Here is an 11,453-nt window from a genome sequence, read left to right as displayed (position 1 = left end):
AGGGAAGGTGATGCCGCCTGTGATAAGATCGTGGTGGTGTAAGCTGGAGTAAGCAACCACCATTCCTCCCTTGTTGTTACCTGCGCTCACGAGGCTCACCTGTCCGCGTCCGTCTCATTAAGGTAAGGAAGGCAAACAAACTAGATAAACCCTTTCACGTGTTAGTCAGCTTGGAGTGGCCTTTGTGATGCTTTAATACTCTTCTCCATCCTTTTCTTCTCATAAATTCAGGCTTTTTTTTCACAGGGCTATAATGGAGAAGAGAAGCAGGATATATTGAAACATGAAATGGCTTTACTCTTTCAATTATCTTCCTGTATTCCATTATCACAACACAACAGATACCTCTCTCTCTCTCTCTCTCTCTCTCTCTCAGCGTGTATCATTTTAGAATATAAACAAAGAAAATAAAAGTAATCCCGGACGCCCACGTAACTCGCGGCACGAAGGCAAGGAAAGTCAAGGCTGCGGAGGTCCAGTTACCAGCAATACCTGTCGTGTGAGGGCGCGGGGAGGGTGGAAGGAGGCAGAGAGGTGGGGGGAGGGAGCTCGGCCCGAAACAGCCCACCCAAGTGAGACCCGCCCCGCCCCTCCTCACACCACCGCCGCCACCTCTACCACGCTGCTCACCACCCGTGCGTCGCCTCGAGGATTCACCCAAACAGGTCGCGGGGCTTCCTGAGCGCTAACTGCATTTACCCACAGCACTCCACGAAAGGCACCTCCTCCTCCTCCTCCTCCTCCTCCTCCTGGTATCATGCTTTATTCCCGTCACTGATTGAAATGCATACCGGGACACGAGGCAATACAGTACTAGATAAAAATGCATAGATAAATAGATAGAATATAACTTCAGTATAGATCCAATACTACATCTTCGTGAATTAGAAGGGGTAACTTATCAACTTAATCTGTAATATATGCTTTAACTAACCTAAATCTGATAAACCACAATTAAAATCCGTCTAATCTTGATATACAGGTGTTTGAAAATGTACAGGTGAAGAAACACTGGGAAAAGAAAGGTGTGGTCATCAGGTAAGCCCATCAGGTGAGACAATCAGAGGTGCTTCACACGGCCAGGTGCGGAGCCTCGAACTGGTTACCTGCGCGGCGGCCAACACCTGCAGCCTCAACACTCTTCCGCGCAGGATACCACGCCGCTGCAGGTGTTCACTTAGCGTCCTCAGGTGTAATTTGGTACCTCTCTTTTCTTCCTTTCTTATTTGTATCCAAACAGATTATCTAATTAAGGAACATAAAGGGGATTGAGAACGCTGCCTATAGCACTGGAACACGCTCTCCTCCTCCTCCTCCTCCTCCTCCTCCTCCTCTACTACTACTACTACTACTACTACTACTACTACTATTACTACTACTACTACTCCACTACTACTATTGCATCATCACCACTAGGCCACGCTTTCCACCATCACCACCACCACCATCACTAGGCCTCAGTGTCTAACCTCCACTAAAACCCCAAATATCAAATAAATGAATAAATAAAAACATGTCTTGCACTTTTCTACACCACATCACCACCACCACCAGCACCACCACGACCGTCACTAATACCACCATCACCACCAGTCCAGTCATCACCACCACTACCGCTATTAGGTCAATCTTCTTAGCCGCCGCCGCCACCACCACCACGATGTCATCTCCGTTAACTGATATCACGCACCTAAACAAAACACAAATAAAATAAATAAATAAATGAATGAAAATAAAAATAGATAAAACAAAAAAAAGGTACATAAGATAAATTAATATAGGTAAATGACTAAATAAAATGTATTCTTTATATTTTACGACATTTACCCAACAATTCTGAATAATTTTCTTTTTTTTTTTTAGGGACAGACACCTTAGTGGACTTATCTTTTTCATTTCTCTCTCTCTCTCTCTCTCTCTCTCTCTCTCTCTCTCTTGCTATAGGCTAGTCCTCCCTCTTACATCAAAGAACTATGGAGCACATGCAGGAAAACTCGCATTCTCTGTTGCCTGAATAGTGAAGTCACACATTCTGATCTTGTTGCTGTCATGAGCCCCCGCTGAGTGACCACGTAAGAGGTGCACGAAGTATAATCTTTAATACTAATCGTTGTTGCTTCAGTGTAAGAATATCAATTAGTTTATTCTCACCTGCTTTATTGATTTTATTGTTTTTTTTATTATTATTGAGTTTAATAGTGATTCACAGTATTACTTAATACGTTGTCAGAGTGAAATTATGAATTGAAGTTTTGTTTATAGCGAGTGATTAATATCCAATTGGTCTATTGTTATTATTATCATTATCATTATTATTATTATTATTATTATTATTATTATTATTGTTATTATTATTATTACTATTACTAATACTATTCTTGCTATTATCATTAGCATTATTACTGTTATTTTCATTATCATTGTTATTATTGATACTGTTAATGTCATTGCTTTACATTTAATTAACGACATAAGGTACGTCATTATACTGCATTCATCCTACACACACACACACACACACACACACACACACACACACACACACACACACACACACACACACACACAGAAGCACCCGCTGTAATGATCCAGGACCAACTCATAATCACAGCACCAATCTCTCTCTCTCTCTCTCTCTCTCTCTCTCTCTCTCTCTCTCTCTCTCGATTCATTGTCATAATTTCGTATTACTGCTTGACGTGTTGTTTCTTCCTCCCTTTCTTTTCTCTCTCCCTCTCCCTCTCTCCTTTTCTCCCCTCCCCCTATTGTCAGTGCGCCGGGGAGCAATTGAGTGTTCAGCTGCGGGTTATTCTTCCCCCTATTTTTCCCCTTGTTTTTTCCCCAGCCGTCCCCTTTGATCCGCTGGTGTGAGGGCGGCGGAAGCGCTGTCCTTCATTAATGGTTTCGTCCACGCACCGCCCGCATACCTGACCACCCAGGCGATGCACCTCCTCCTCCTCCTCCTCCTCCTCCTTCTTCTCCTCCTCCTCCTTCTTTCTCGTTTTTTCCTTTTCGCTCGCTGCACTCTCCCTCCCCGTACTTCTCCTCCTCCTCCTCACCTTCTCCCACCCACTCACCCACCCGCTCTCTCTATCTTTCTTCCTCACCGTCTTTAAAATCTCTCTCTCTCTCTCTCTCTCTCTCTCTCTCTCTCTCTCTCTCTCTCTCTCAGTAATACCAGTCCAGTCAGTCAGAATGTTTCACTAAGTAATATAATCCACGCTTTCCTCCACTGTGCCTCCTTCAGTGCCTTCTGCAGGAGCGGCGGAATTGACACAGCGGCGGCGGTAAAAAGAGGCTTAGTTCAGATTCATAGCATTGGCGACTTGGGTTTTGTTCAGATAGTGATCCTATAGCATATCAGTGGACGTGGTTTGGATTAGTTGAAGCAATGTGGTAGGGATAGGTAGGGTAACATTACCTCCCCTACTTATTCGTAACATCGCCACGCTCTCTTGTCCCCTATCCCATTCGCAATTCCCAAGCCTTCATCACGGGCTATGTTGAAGAAACACAACGGAACATAATGGAAGAGCAAACAACAGCAGATCAAATGAGTAACAATATTTTCTTGTGTCTGTGAGGGGGCGGTAAAATAAAAGATTAAAAGAAGAACACATATTAGTAGACAAAAACCGCCGCATTTTTTCTTCTATTTTTTGAGATAAGGTACACAATCTAATCCAAAGCAGAAACAGAGTAAAGACTTCCAAGTAGAAATGCATTAAAGACAAAAGGAAAGCGCTGAGGCAACAAACAGAATTGAAGACAGAAGAAATAGGAGTACCACAAGAATTTCCCCTTCCCCCAATCCCTCCTCTTCCTCATCCTCTCAGCAACCTTCCACTGCTCCTTTGCACTATACACTTTGCCAAGAAACCTAGGTCGATTTTTGTAACACGTGAAGGCGCATGACACAAGGAAAGGAGAGGTAAGTAAGAGCCAACACACTTGTCGATCCACTAAAAATGTAAAATAAGACATAAAATAATATAATGTTGACTTATTTAGTTTCTGATGAGTCTTGATGCTCCTTTATTGAAACAAGTGAAATCCAAGGAAAAAAAATGAAAATGTGTGTATTGTGGAAAATATTTGTTGACTCTTGAATTAGTAAGCTAGACAGAATAAGAGTGAGAGTGCCTGTGCAGCGGGGCCACAGAGGAACCAGAGAGACAAACGGGTAGCTCAAATAATCACCAGTTACTATCAAAAGAAGGGTGGAAGACAGGCTGATATAATACTACAACAGGGAGTGAAGGATAGGAAAAAAAAGTCGAGGTGAAATAAGAAGCTTTTGACTCCATCCAGCCTAGTAAACCTTCACCACAGAGTACACCAGTCACAGACTTTTACTGCCCTTCACAGATTCCCTCAATCCCTAAACAGCCTTTCTCAGTTAATCTCAAACCCACTCTTCCACAAACGACTCTGCACTTTCCTACACAGCTCTGAACAGCCTTCCACTCTTTTACTGTCCCCAAAATCCTTCCACAGCCTCCCCACACCTCTCCACAGCTTGTCAGTCCATCAATGTTCATAAAATTTTCTCCCATTTTCCTTTAGCAATCCCGAGCCTCCCACAGCCTACCCCAGCTCTTCACAGTCGCAAAGAAGTCTCCCACAACTTCCCTCAGCACTCCACAGCACCCCAAAGCGCACCAGACACCCTCCGAGCACCCCAAGAGCGACCCCTCATAAAGTCCCGGTGAAGCACAGCGTCTCGGTCATCAGCGGCCATAAGCACCGCCGGGAGTCTCTGAGGTGAAGGTGACGTGGCGCGGAAACATCAACGACGACTAAGACGGCGAGATCAGTTAAAAACAACAGACGACGAAGATGACCATAAAGACGGCCAAAAATATCGATTGGAAACAACGAACGGTGATGATGACGACGGAATCAAAATAAAAACGATAAATGACAACTCTAAACCCCTTGACGTGTTTCCATATTCATTCTGCTTATTATCTGGTGATTTTATGCAGCTTCAGGAATTTATGAGTGGGGATTAAAATAGTGGAGACTTTAGCCATTAATCTTCTGACCTCCAAAGACCTTTCCTAATGTCAATAAAATGGTCTAATCGTACGCAAACCTCAAGGTAAAAATGTGTCCCAGTATTGAAGCGGTTAAGGCGAGCTAAGTAAACATTGATTTATAAATAACAAATATGACTTTTAACCCCTTCACTACTGGGACGTGTTTTCAAATTTCTTCTGCTTACTATTTGGCACCCACCCTTATACACCTTCAGAAATTTGTGTGGGGATTAAGATTAGTGAAGACTCCTACAGTAATAATCTTCTGACTTCCATAGACCCTTCCTGATGTAAATAAAATCGTCTAATCATACCGAAAACTCAGAGTAAAAATGCGTCCTAGTACTGAAGAGGTTAACAAACTATAACTCAACATTGACAGTCTACAGAAAAAAAAGCAACATCAGTGACAATAATAACAATAACAAAACACAAACACACAAAAAAGAAAACAACAACGGAAACATCATAACCTAAAAAAAAAAAAAAAAAACGAGATCATACAGAACAAGAAATGAAAAAAAAAAAAAATACACTCACCCACCGCAACCTAACCTAACCTAACCCCTACCAATTTCCCTAAAAATAAAAGAAAAGGAGAGACAAAAAAGAAAAGAAAAAAAAATGTAACCAAAACCGGCTCTTTAAAACACCCAATACAGCCAATACACCCATACACCCACCCTAACCTAACCTAACCCATTTCTCCCCATAAAAAACGAGAGAGAGAGAGAGAGAGAGAGAGAGAGAGAGAGAGAGAGAGAGAGAGAGAGAGAGAGAGAGAGAGAGAGAACAAAAACATAACAAAAACCAGCTCTTTAAAACACTCAACAACAACCATTACAAAACACTAACTTTCCCTTCCATAGCCACACCTACCCACCCACCCACCGACCAACACAAGGCCTCCAGACTCCAGAGCGCCCTTACGCCTCCCGCTCACTCCCGTATGATGTATCCTCGCCGCGTACATTAGACGTCCACTCTCACCTTCCTCGCACCTGTATGAGTGATGGGGCCTGGCGGTGGGGCGGCGCGCGGGCCACACACGGAGACGGGGAGGCAGGCAAGTAAAGGAAGGTGCAAGGAACGGAGGGAGAAAAGGCGGAGGAAAGCGTGAGGGGTGGAGTTTGAAGGAGGGTGGATACTGTAGATGCAAGTGGAGGACTGGAGGTGAATGACGCTTTGGCTGTGTGTGTGTGGGGGGGGGAGATGGAATAATGTGGAAAATGTAATAAAAAAAAAGGAGAAAAGGGGAAAACAATGAATGAATGAAGGAAAGAAGGAAAAAATGGAGAGAGGGAGAGAAAAGAGGAGGGAATGAAGAAGAAAGCAAGGAAGATAGAGTAGGTCTAGGCAGGGCAGGGGAGCGGGGAGAGGTAAGTGGATGAAGAGGCAAAGAGAAGATAAAGAAAAAAAAATGTGAAAAAAGAACGCGGAAGTCAAGAAAAAAATAAAAGAGAAGAAGGGAAGGAAAATGAAAAGAAGGAATAAAAGAGTATGAGCAACACACACGAAAAAGAATAACACATACGGAAAGAAAATAAAGAAAGACTGAAAAGATCAAATCAAACACGGAAAAAGAAACACAAATGGAAGAAAAGAAGAAGTGAATGGGAGAGAAAGAAAAAAAGAAAGAAAAGAAGGAACACAAAAAGGAAGAAAGAACAGATAGCGAAAGAAAACAGGTGAATAAAAACTAAGAAAAAAAATAATAAACTAGGGAAAAGAAACACGAGAATTAAAGAAGAGACAGAGAGAGGGAGAAGAGAAAAGAAAGATGGGAGAGGTGGATGGCGGGAGGGAGGGAGGAAAGGGAGGGAACCGTGCATGCAAGGGAAGAAGAAGAAGAGCTATATATCACTTAGACACACCTTATGCCGTCTGTTAAAGTGCCCTTTTTCTCGCCCTTCCCACAGCGCCTTAGCAGGGAGGAGGAGGAGGAGGAGGAGGAGGAGGAGGAGGAGGAGGAGGAGGAGGAGGAGGAGGAGGAGGAGGAGAAGGAGGAGGAGGAGGGATAGAGACAGAAGGAAGAGAAGGGAGAGGAGGAGGAAGACTTTTGAAAGGTTGTTTAGTTGCAGGTGGGAGGAACAAAAGGAGGAGCGAAGAGAGGAAAATGAGAGGGAGGAGGAAGAGTAAAATGTTTGGGAGAGTGAGGAACAAGCAGGAAATGATGTGTAATGATGAAAGGGAGACGCAGCGAAGGGCAGAAAATGATGCAAACGTGCAGGTAAATGGCCAGTGAGAGGAGAGAGAGAGAGAGAGAGAGAGAGAGAGAGAGAGAGAGAGAGAGAGAGAGAGAGAGAGAGAGAGAGAGAGAGAGAGAGACAGACAGAGACAGACAGACAGACAGACAGACAGACAGACAGACAGACAGACAGACAGACAGACAGACAGACAGACAGAATATAAAAAGGAGAAGTGAAGGAAGAAGATGAAAAAGAAAATAAATAAGGAGAGAGAGAGAGAGAGAGAGAGAGAGAGAGAGAGAGAGAGAGAGAGAGAGAGAGAGAGAGAGAGAGAGAGAGAGAGAGAGCATTCATTAAAGAAAAAAAAACAGGTAACACAGAACCATAACAACTGTTTACGACCAATAAACTTTTCCAATTATAATATTTTCCCTTTTCTTTTCATTTTTTTCTCTTCCTCAATTTGTTTCCACTCGATTTTTTGTTCTCTGTGTGTAATTTGTTCCTTGTTTTTGTTTTTTCTTTTATCGGTCCCTTTTCTCTACCCAATTTTTTTTTTCTCCTTTCTTACCTTCCAATTCATCTTTTTTTTCCATAACGATCTCATCATTCTTTCAGTTTTTCCCTAATTTCCTTTAATTTTTCTATCTTCTTTCCTCTTCCTCCAATCTCTTTCAAAATTTGTCCGTATATCTTTTAAAACAAATAATACTCTTTCCTTCATCTTATTTCCTTCTTCCTCTCTCTTCTTTCCTTATTTCCATTTTTTTTCCTCCATGGCCTGAGATGATACACACACACACAGGGACAAGGAAAGGACAAGGTAAGGAAAAAAAGAGGGAAAAAAGGAAGAGGAAGGGAAGGAAAATTAGACCAGAGGAAGGAAGCAAGGGAGGTGAGAGAGGAAAAAGGAAGGGAAACCAGGAAGAGGGAGTATATGGGAGAGAAGAATAGGCAAAAAATAGGGAGAGGAGGAAATGAAAGGGAAAGGGAAAGGGGTGGACTGAGGAAGGGAAAAAAATACCGAAATGGGAAGGAAGGATAAGGGGAGTAAATTATTGGTGAGAAACATGGAGGAAGAGGAGGAAGGAGAGAAAAAAAAATGGAGGACAAAGAAGGGAGGCGAAGATGGGATGGGAGATAGGGGGATGGGAGGAGCAAACTGGAGCTGGGGGGAGGAGGAGGAGGAGGAGGAGGAGGAGGAGGAGGAGGAGGAGGAGGAGCCACTACAAACAAGAAGGAAAGAAAAAAAGAGAAAAAAGAAAGAAAGAGAAAGAAAAAAGGAAAGAACGAGGAGAAAACGTATGAGAACAAAGATTAACAAACAAAAAGAATAAAAAGATGATGATGATAATGATGATGATGACGATAATGATGATGATGATGATGATGATAGTGACACCAAAAATTAATACGAAAGAGTAAAAGAAGGAACACTAAGAGGGAAGAGAAGATAGAACAGGAGAAGGGAGGAGGAGGAGGAGGAGGAGGAGGAGGAGGAGGAGGAGGAGGAGGAGGAGGAGGAGGAGGAGGAGGAGGAGGAGGAGGTGCTAGCAAGTGTCATTTCCTCCCGAGCCTTCACAGTTCCGCCAGGTCGCCATTTTCCTTGTGTGGCAGTTGTTTTGGTGGGCCCGAGCTGCGAGCTTCCCCACACCTTCCTAACGCGGTCAGGTAATGCATGCAAATCATCGCCTCTCTCTCTCCACACTCAAACATACACGGGGCCGACAAGGTTCCGGCCTCGCTCAGTCACTCACACGCCCCGTCACATAAAGCCTTAGTTTACAATGAATATGTGGGCCCATGTGGTGTACAGTACATAGCGGGGAATGTGTGGGCGGAGGTGTCAAGTGAAGGGTCTACGGGGGCCCATTCATCACCCAGTAGGGGCTCAGGGTCCAGCGCAGGGGGGGCGGCGGCCACTCCCCATGCCTCGTCACCTGCCCCTGCCTCCCGTCACGCCGCGCCTTCCCCCACACCACTCACTCACGGCCCATATTCTGAAACATTTCCGTGTCACACCTCTTCTACTTTCAAAAGGATTTAATTGAAGTTTCACGGGTTTTTGACAGTGTCTTTAATGGTTTTAGTAAGAGAATAAGATTTTACCTTATTACAGGAAACACGTCTAATTATCTGTGGCTTTTGGAAATGGTCGTGATAAGAGAGAAATGTGTTTCTGGATGCTGATTAGTCATTCATGACATGTTTTCGTCACTGGCAAACAGTCAATCTCACTTCTGCCACTCGTGTTTCTCACCTTTTTTTTTTTTTCGAGACACTCCTTCGTTAAGTCCATTAGCTACCATGAACTGAGCTGCTAAAAAAAAAAAAAAAAAAAAAGTCTTTCTCCAGCGAGCAGAGCACAGACGGAGTGCGTATTACATCTCACCGCTCCGGACAATTATGAACGAGCAGACAATTTTGTAAGAACACGTAGAGATTCTTGTGGTTGGTTTAGACAATAATCCTGCAAGTCCTCCTCACTGCCTCTAGTCGCTGACACCTTCTAAAAGGCACACAAACTTTCAGGCATTTTTTCTTTCTTTTGCGGCCTCGAGTTTCTAGTCTACTTCTAGCGTTTAAATTCATGTATATGACCCCTGAGGCTCCCACCACGCCCCTCCTCCACTTCTCTAGTGAGAGTCATCCTAAGTATCCAGAGTACCTGCAGTGTTTGGGACATCACGGCCGCGTTACTCACGCCCTATCGAGATTTGTTGAGTAGTTCCATCTTATAAAGGTGATACGAAATTTTAGAGTGAGTAAAACCGACGTGAGCTATAACACGGACCTTGACATTCGGGGAGATCCTGTTCTGGTGAGGAGTGAACGCAATGCACCTCAACACAGCGATGCAATAACTGCTGAAGGACAGCAACTTGGTAATGTAAGCAAAGATACTTCATCCCTCATTATTCATAAACACAATACCACCACCACCATCATCACCACCATTATTACCACCACCATCATTACCACCATCACCACCATTATTACCACCATCATCATTACCACCATCACCACCATTATTACCACCATCATCATCATCATCATCATCACCACCACCACCACCACCACCACCACCACCACCACCATCATCATCATCATCATCATCATCATCATCATCATCATCATCATCAGCAGCAGCAGCAGCAATACCTACACGAGTATCCTCCTCCTCCCTCGTCACCGGCCAGCAAGTCATTGCAGGACACACACGCACGTTCAGGTGTGTACACGCAACGCTTACGTGCGAGCCTGGCGGGGGGAGCGAGGAGAGAGGAGAGAGGGGTAGTATGAGGAGTGGAGGGAAGGAGGGGAACGAAGGAGGGGGTGGGAAAGAGGGGAGAGGTGGGAGAGAAAGGAGCGGGAGGACAAGGAGCAAATTATTTAAGTGTTAGTGATCCTCGGGGGGCGGAGGTGCAGTGTTCCGCAGAGCAGCGAAGATTAGCAATGCACTACGCACACTGCTGCCGCTGTGAGGCGCGAGCGTGTCCTGGACGGCTGCAGCCCGCGCCTGAAAGGAGTCCTGGCGGCGCGGCGGCAGGGCTTGAGGGCTGGAGGGCGGTGGGTCGCCTCTCGCGTTGCAAGGTGTCGGCCCGGCTTGTAAAATGACTGTGCTCCATGTTGGCCGGATGATTCAAGGCGCGAGTCCACCGAATGGACCATCCCAGCCCGCGGCGAATAGCTCGCTTCTCCCTGGCTTTCGTTCACGGGGCGAGGCGGCCGCGTGAGGCAGGTGGGGAAGGTATTTGGGAAGGTGTGAGGCAGGGCGGAGAGGGCGGCGCGGGACCACCATGAAGGGTTGACAAGATGCGCCCAACAGCCCTCTTGAGGCGCTGCGCTGCCGGGGTACGATAACATCTGGCGGCCTCGCTCTGCTGCACAAATTCTCTCATTATCTCTCCGAATCATTGATATCATTAAGTCGTCCTTGATGAAGAATTCCGGACAGGGAGAAGGAGGAAGAAGAGAAGGAGGCAGAGGAGAAAAAAGATCTTATACAGCCCCACGGGTTGGCTGTGTAGGATTTCTGTGACAAGACACACAATCATAGAGGAACAGCGGGAAAAGTGAAAATATGTTCCACGCTCAGCAATCTTGATGTTTCTAACCGGGTATTACTGGGCAGGATCACAAAGCCTGAGTGTTCCCCTGCGCCGAGACCCACCGGACGGGCGTGGGGTAATAGGGTGCGTCATTAGAGCTCGCACACACG

Source organism: Portunus trituberculatus, chromosome 38, assembly GCF_017591435.1.
Source record: "Portunus trituberculatus isolate SZX2019 chromosome 38, ASM1759143v1, whole genome shotgun sequence".
Lineage (NCBI taxonomy): Eukaryota > Metazoa > Arthropoda > Malacostraca > Decapoda > Portunidae > Portunus > Portunus trituberculatus.
Note: the sequence above shows the minus strand (reverse complement) of the source record.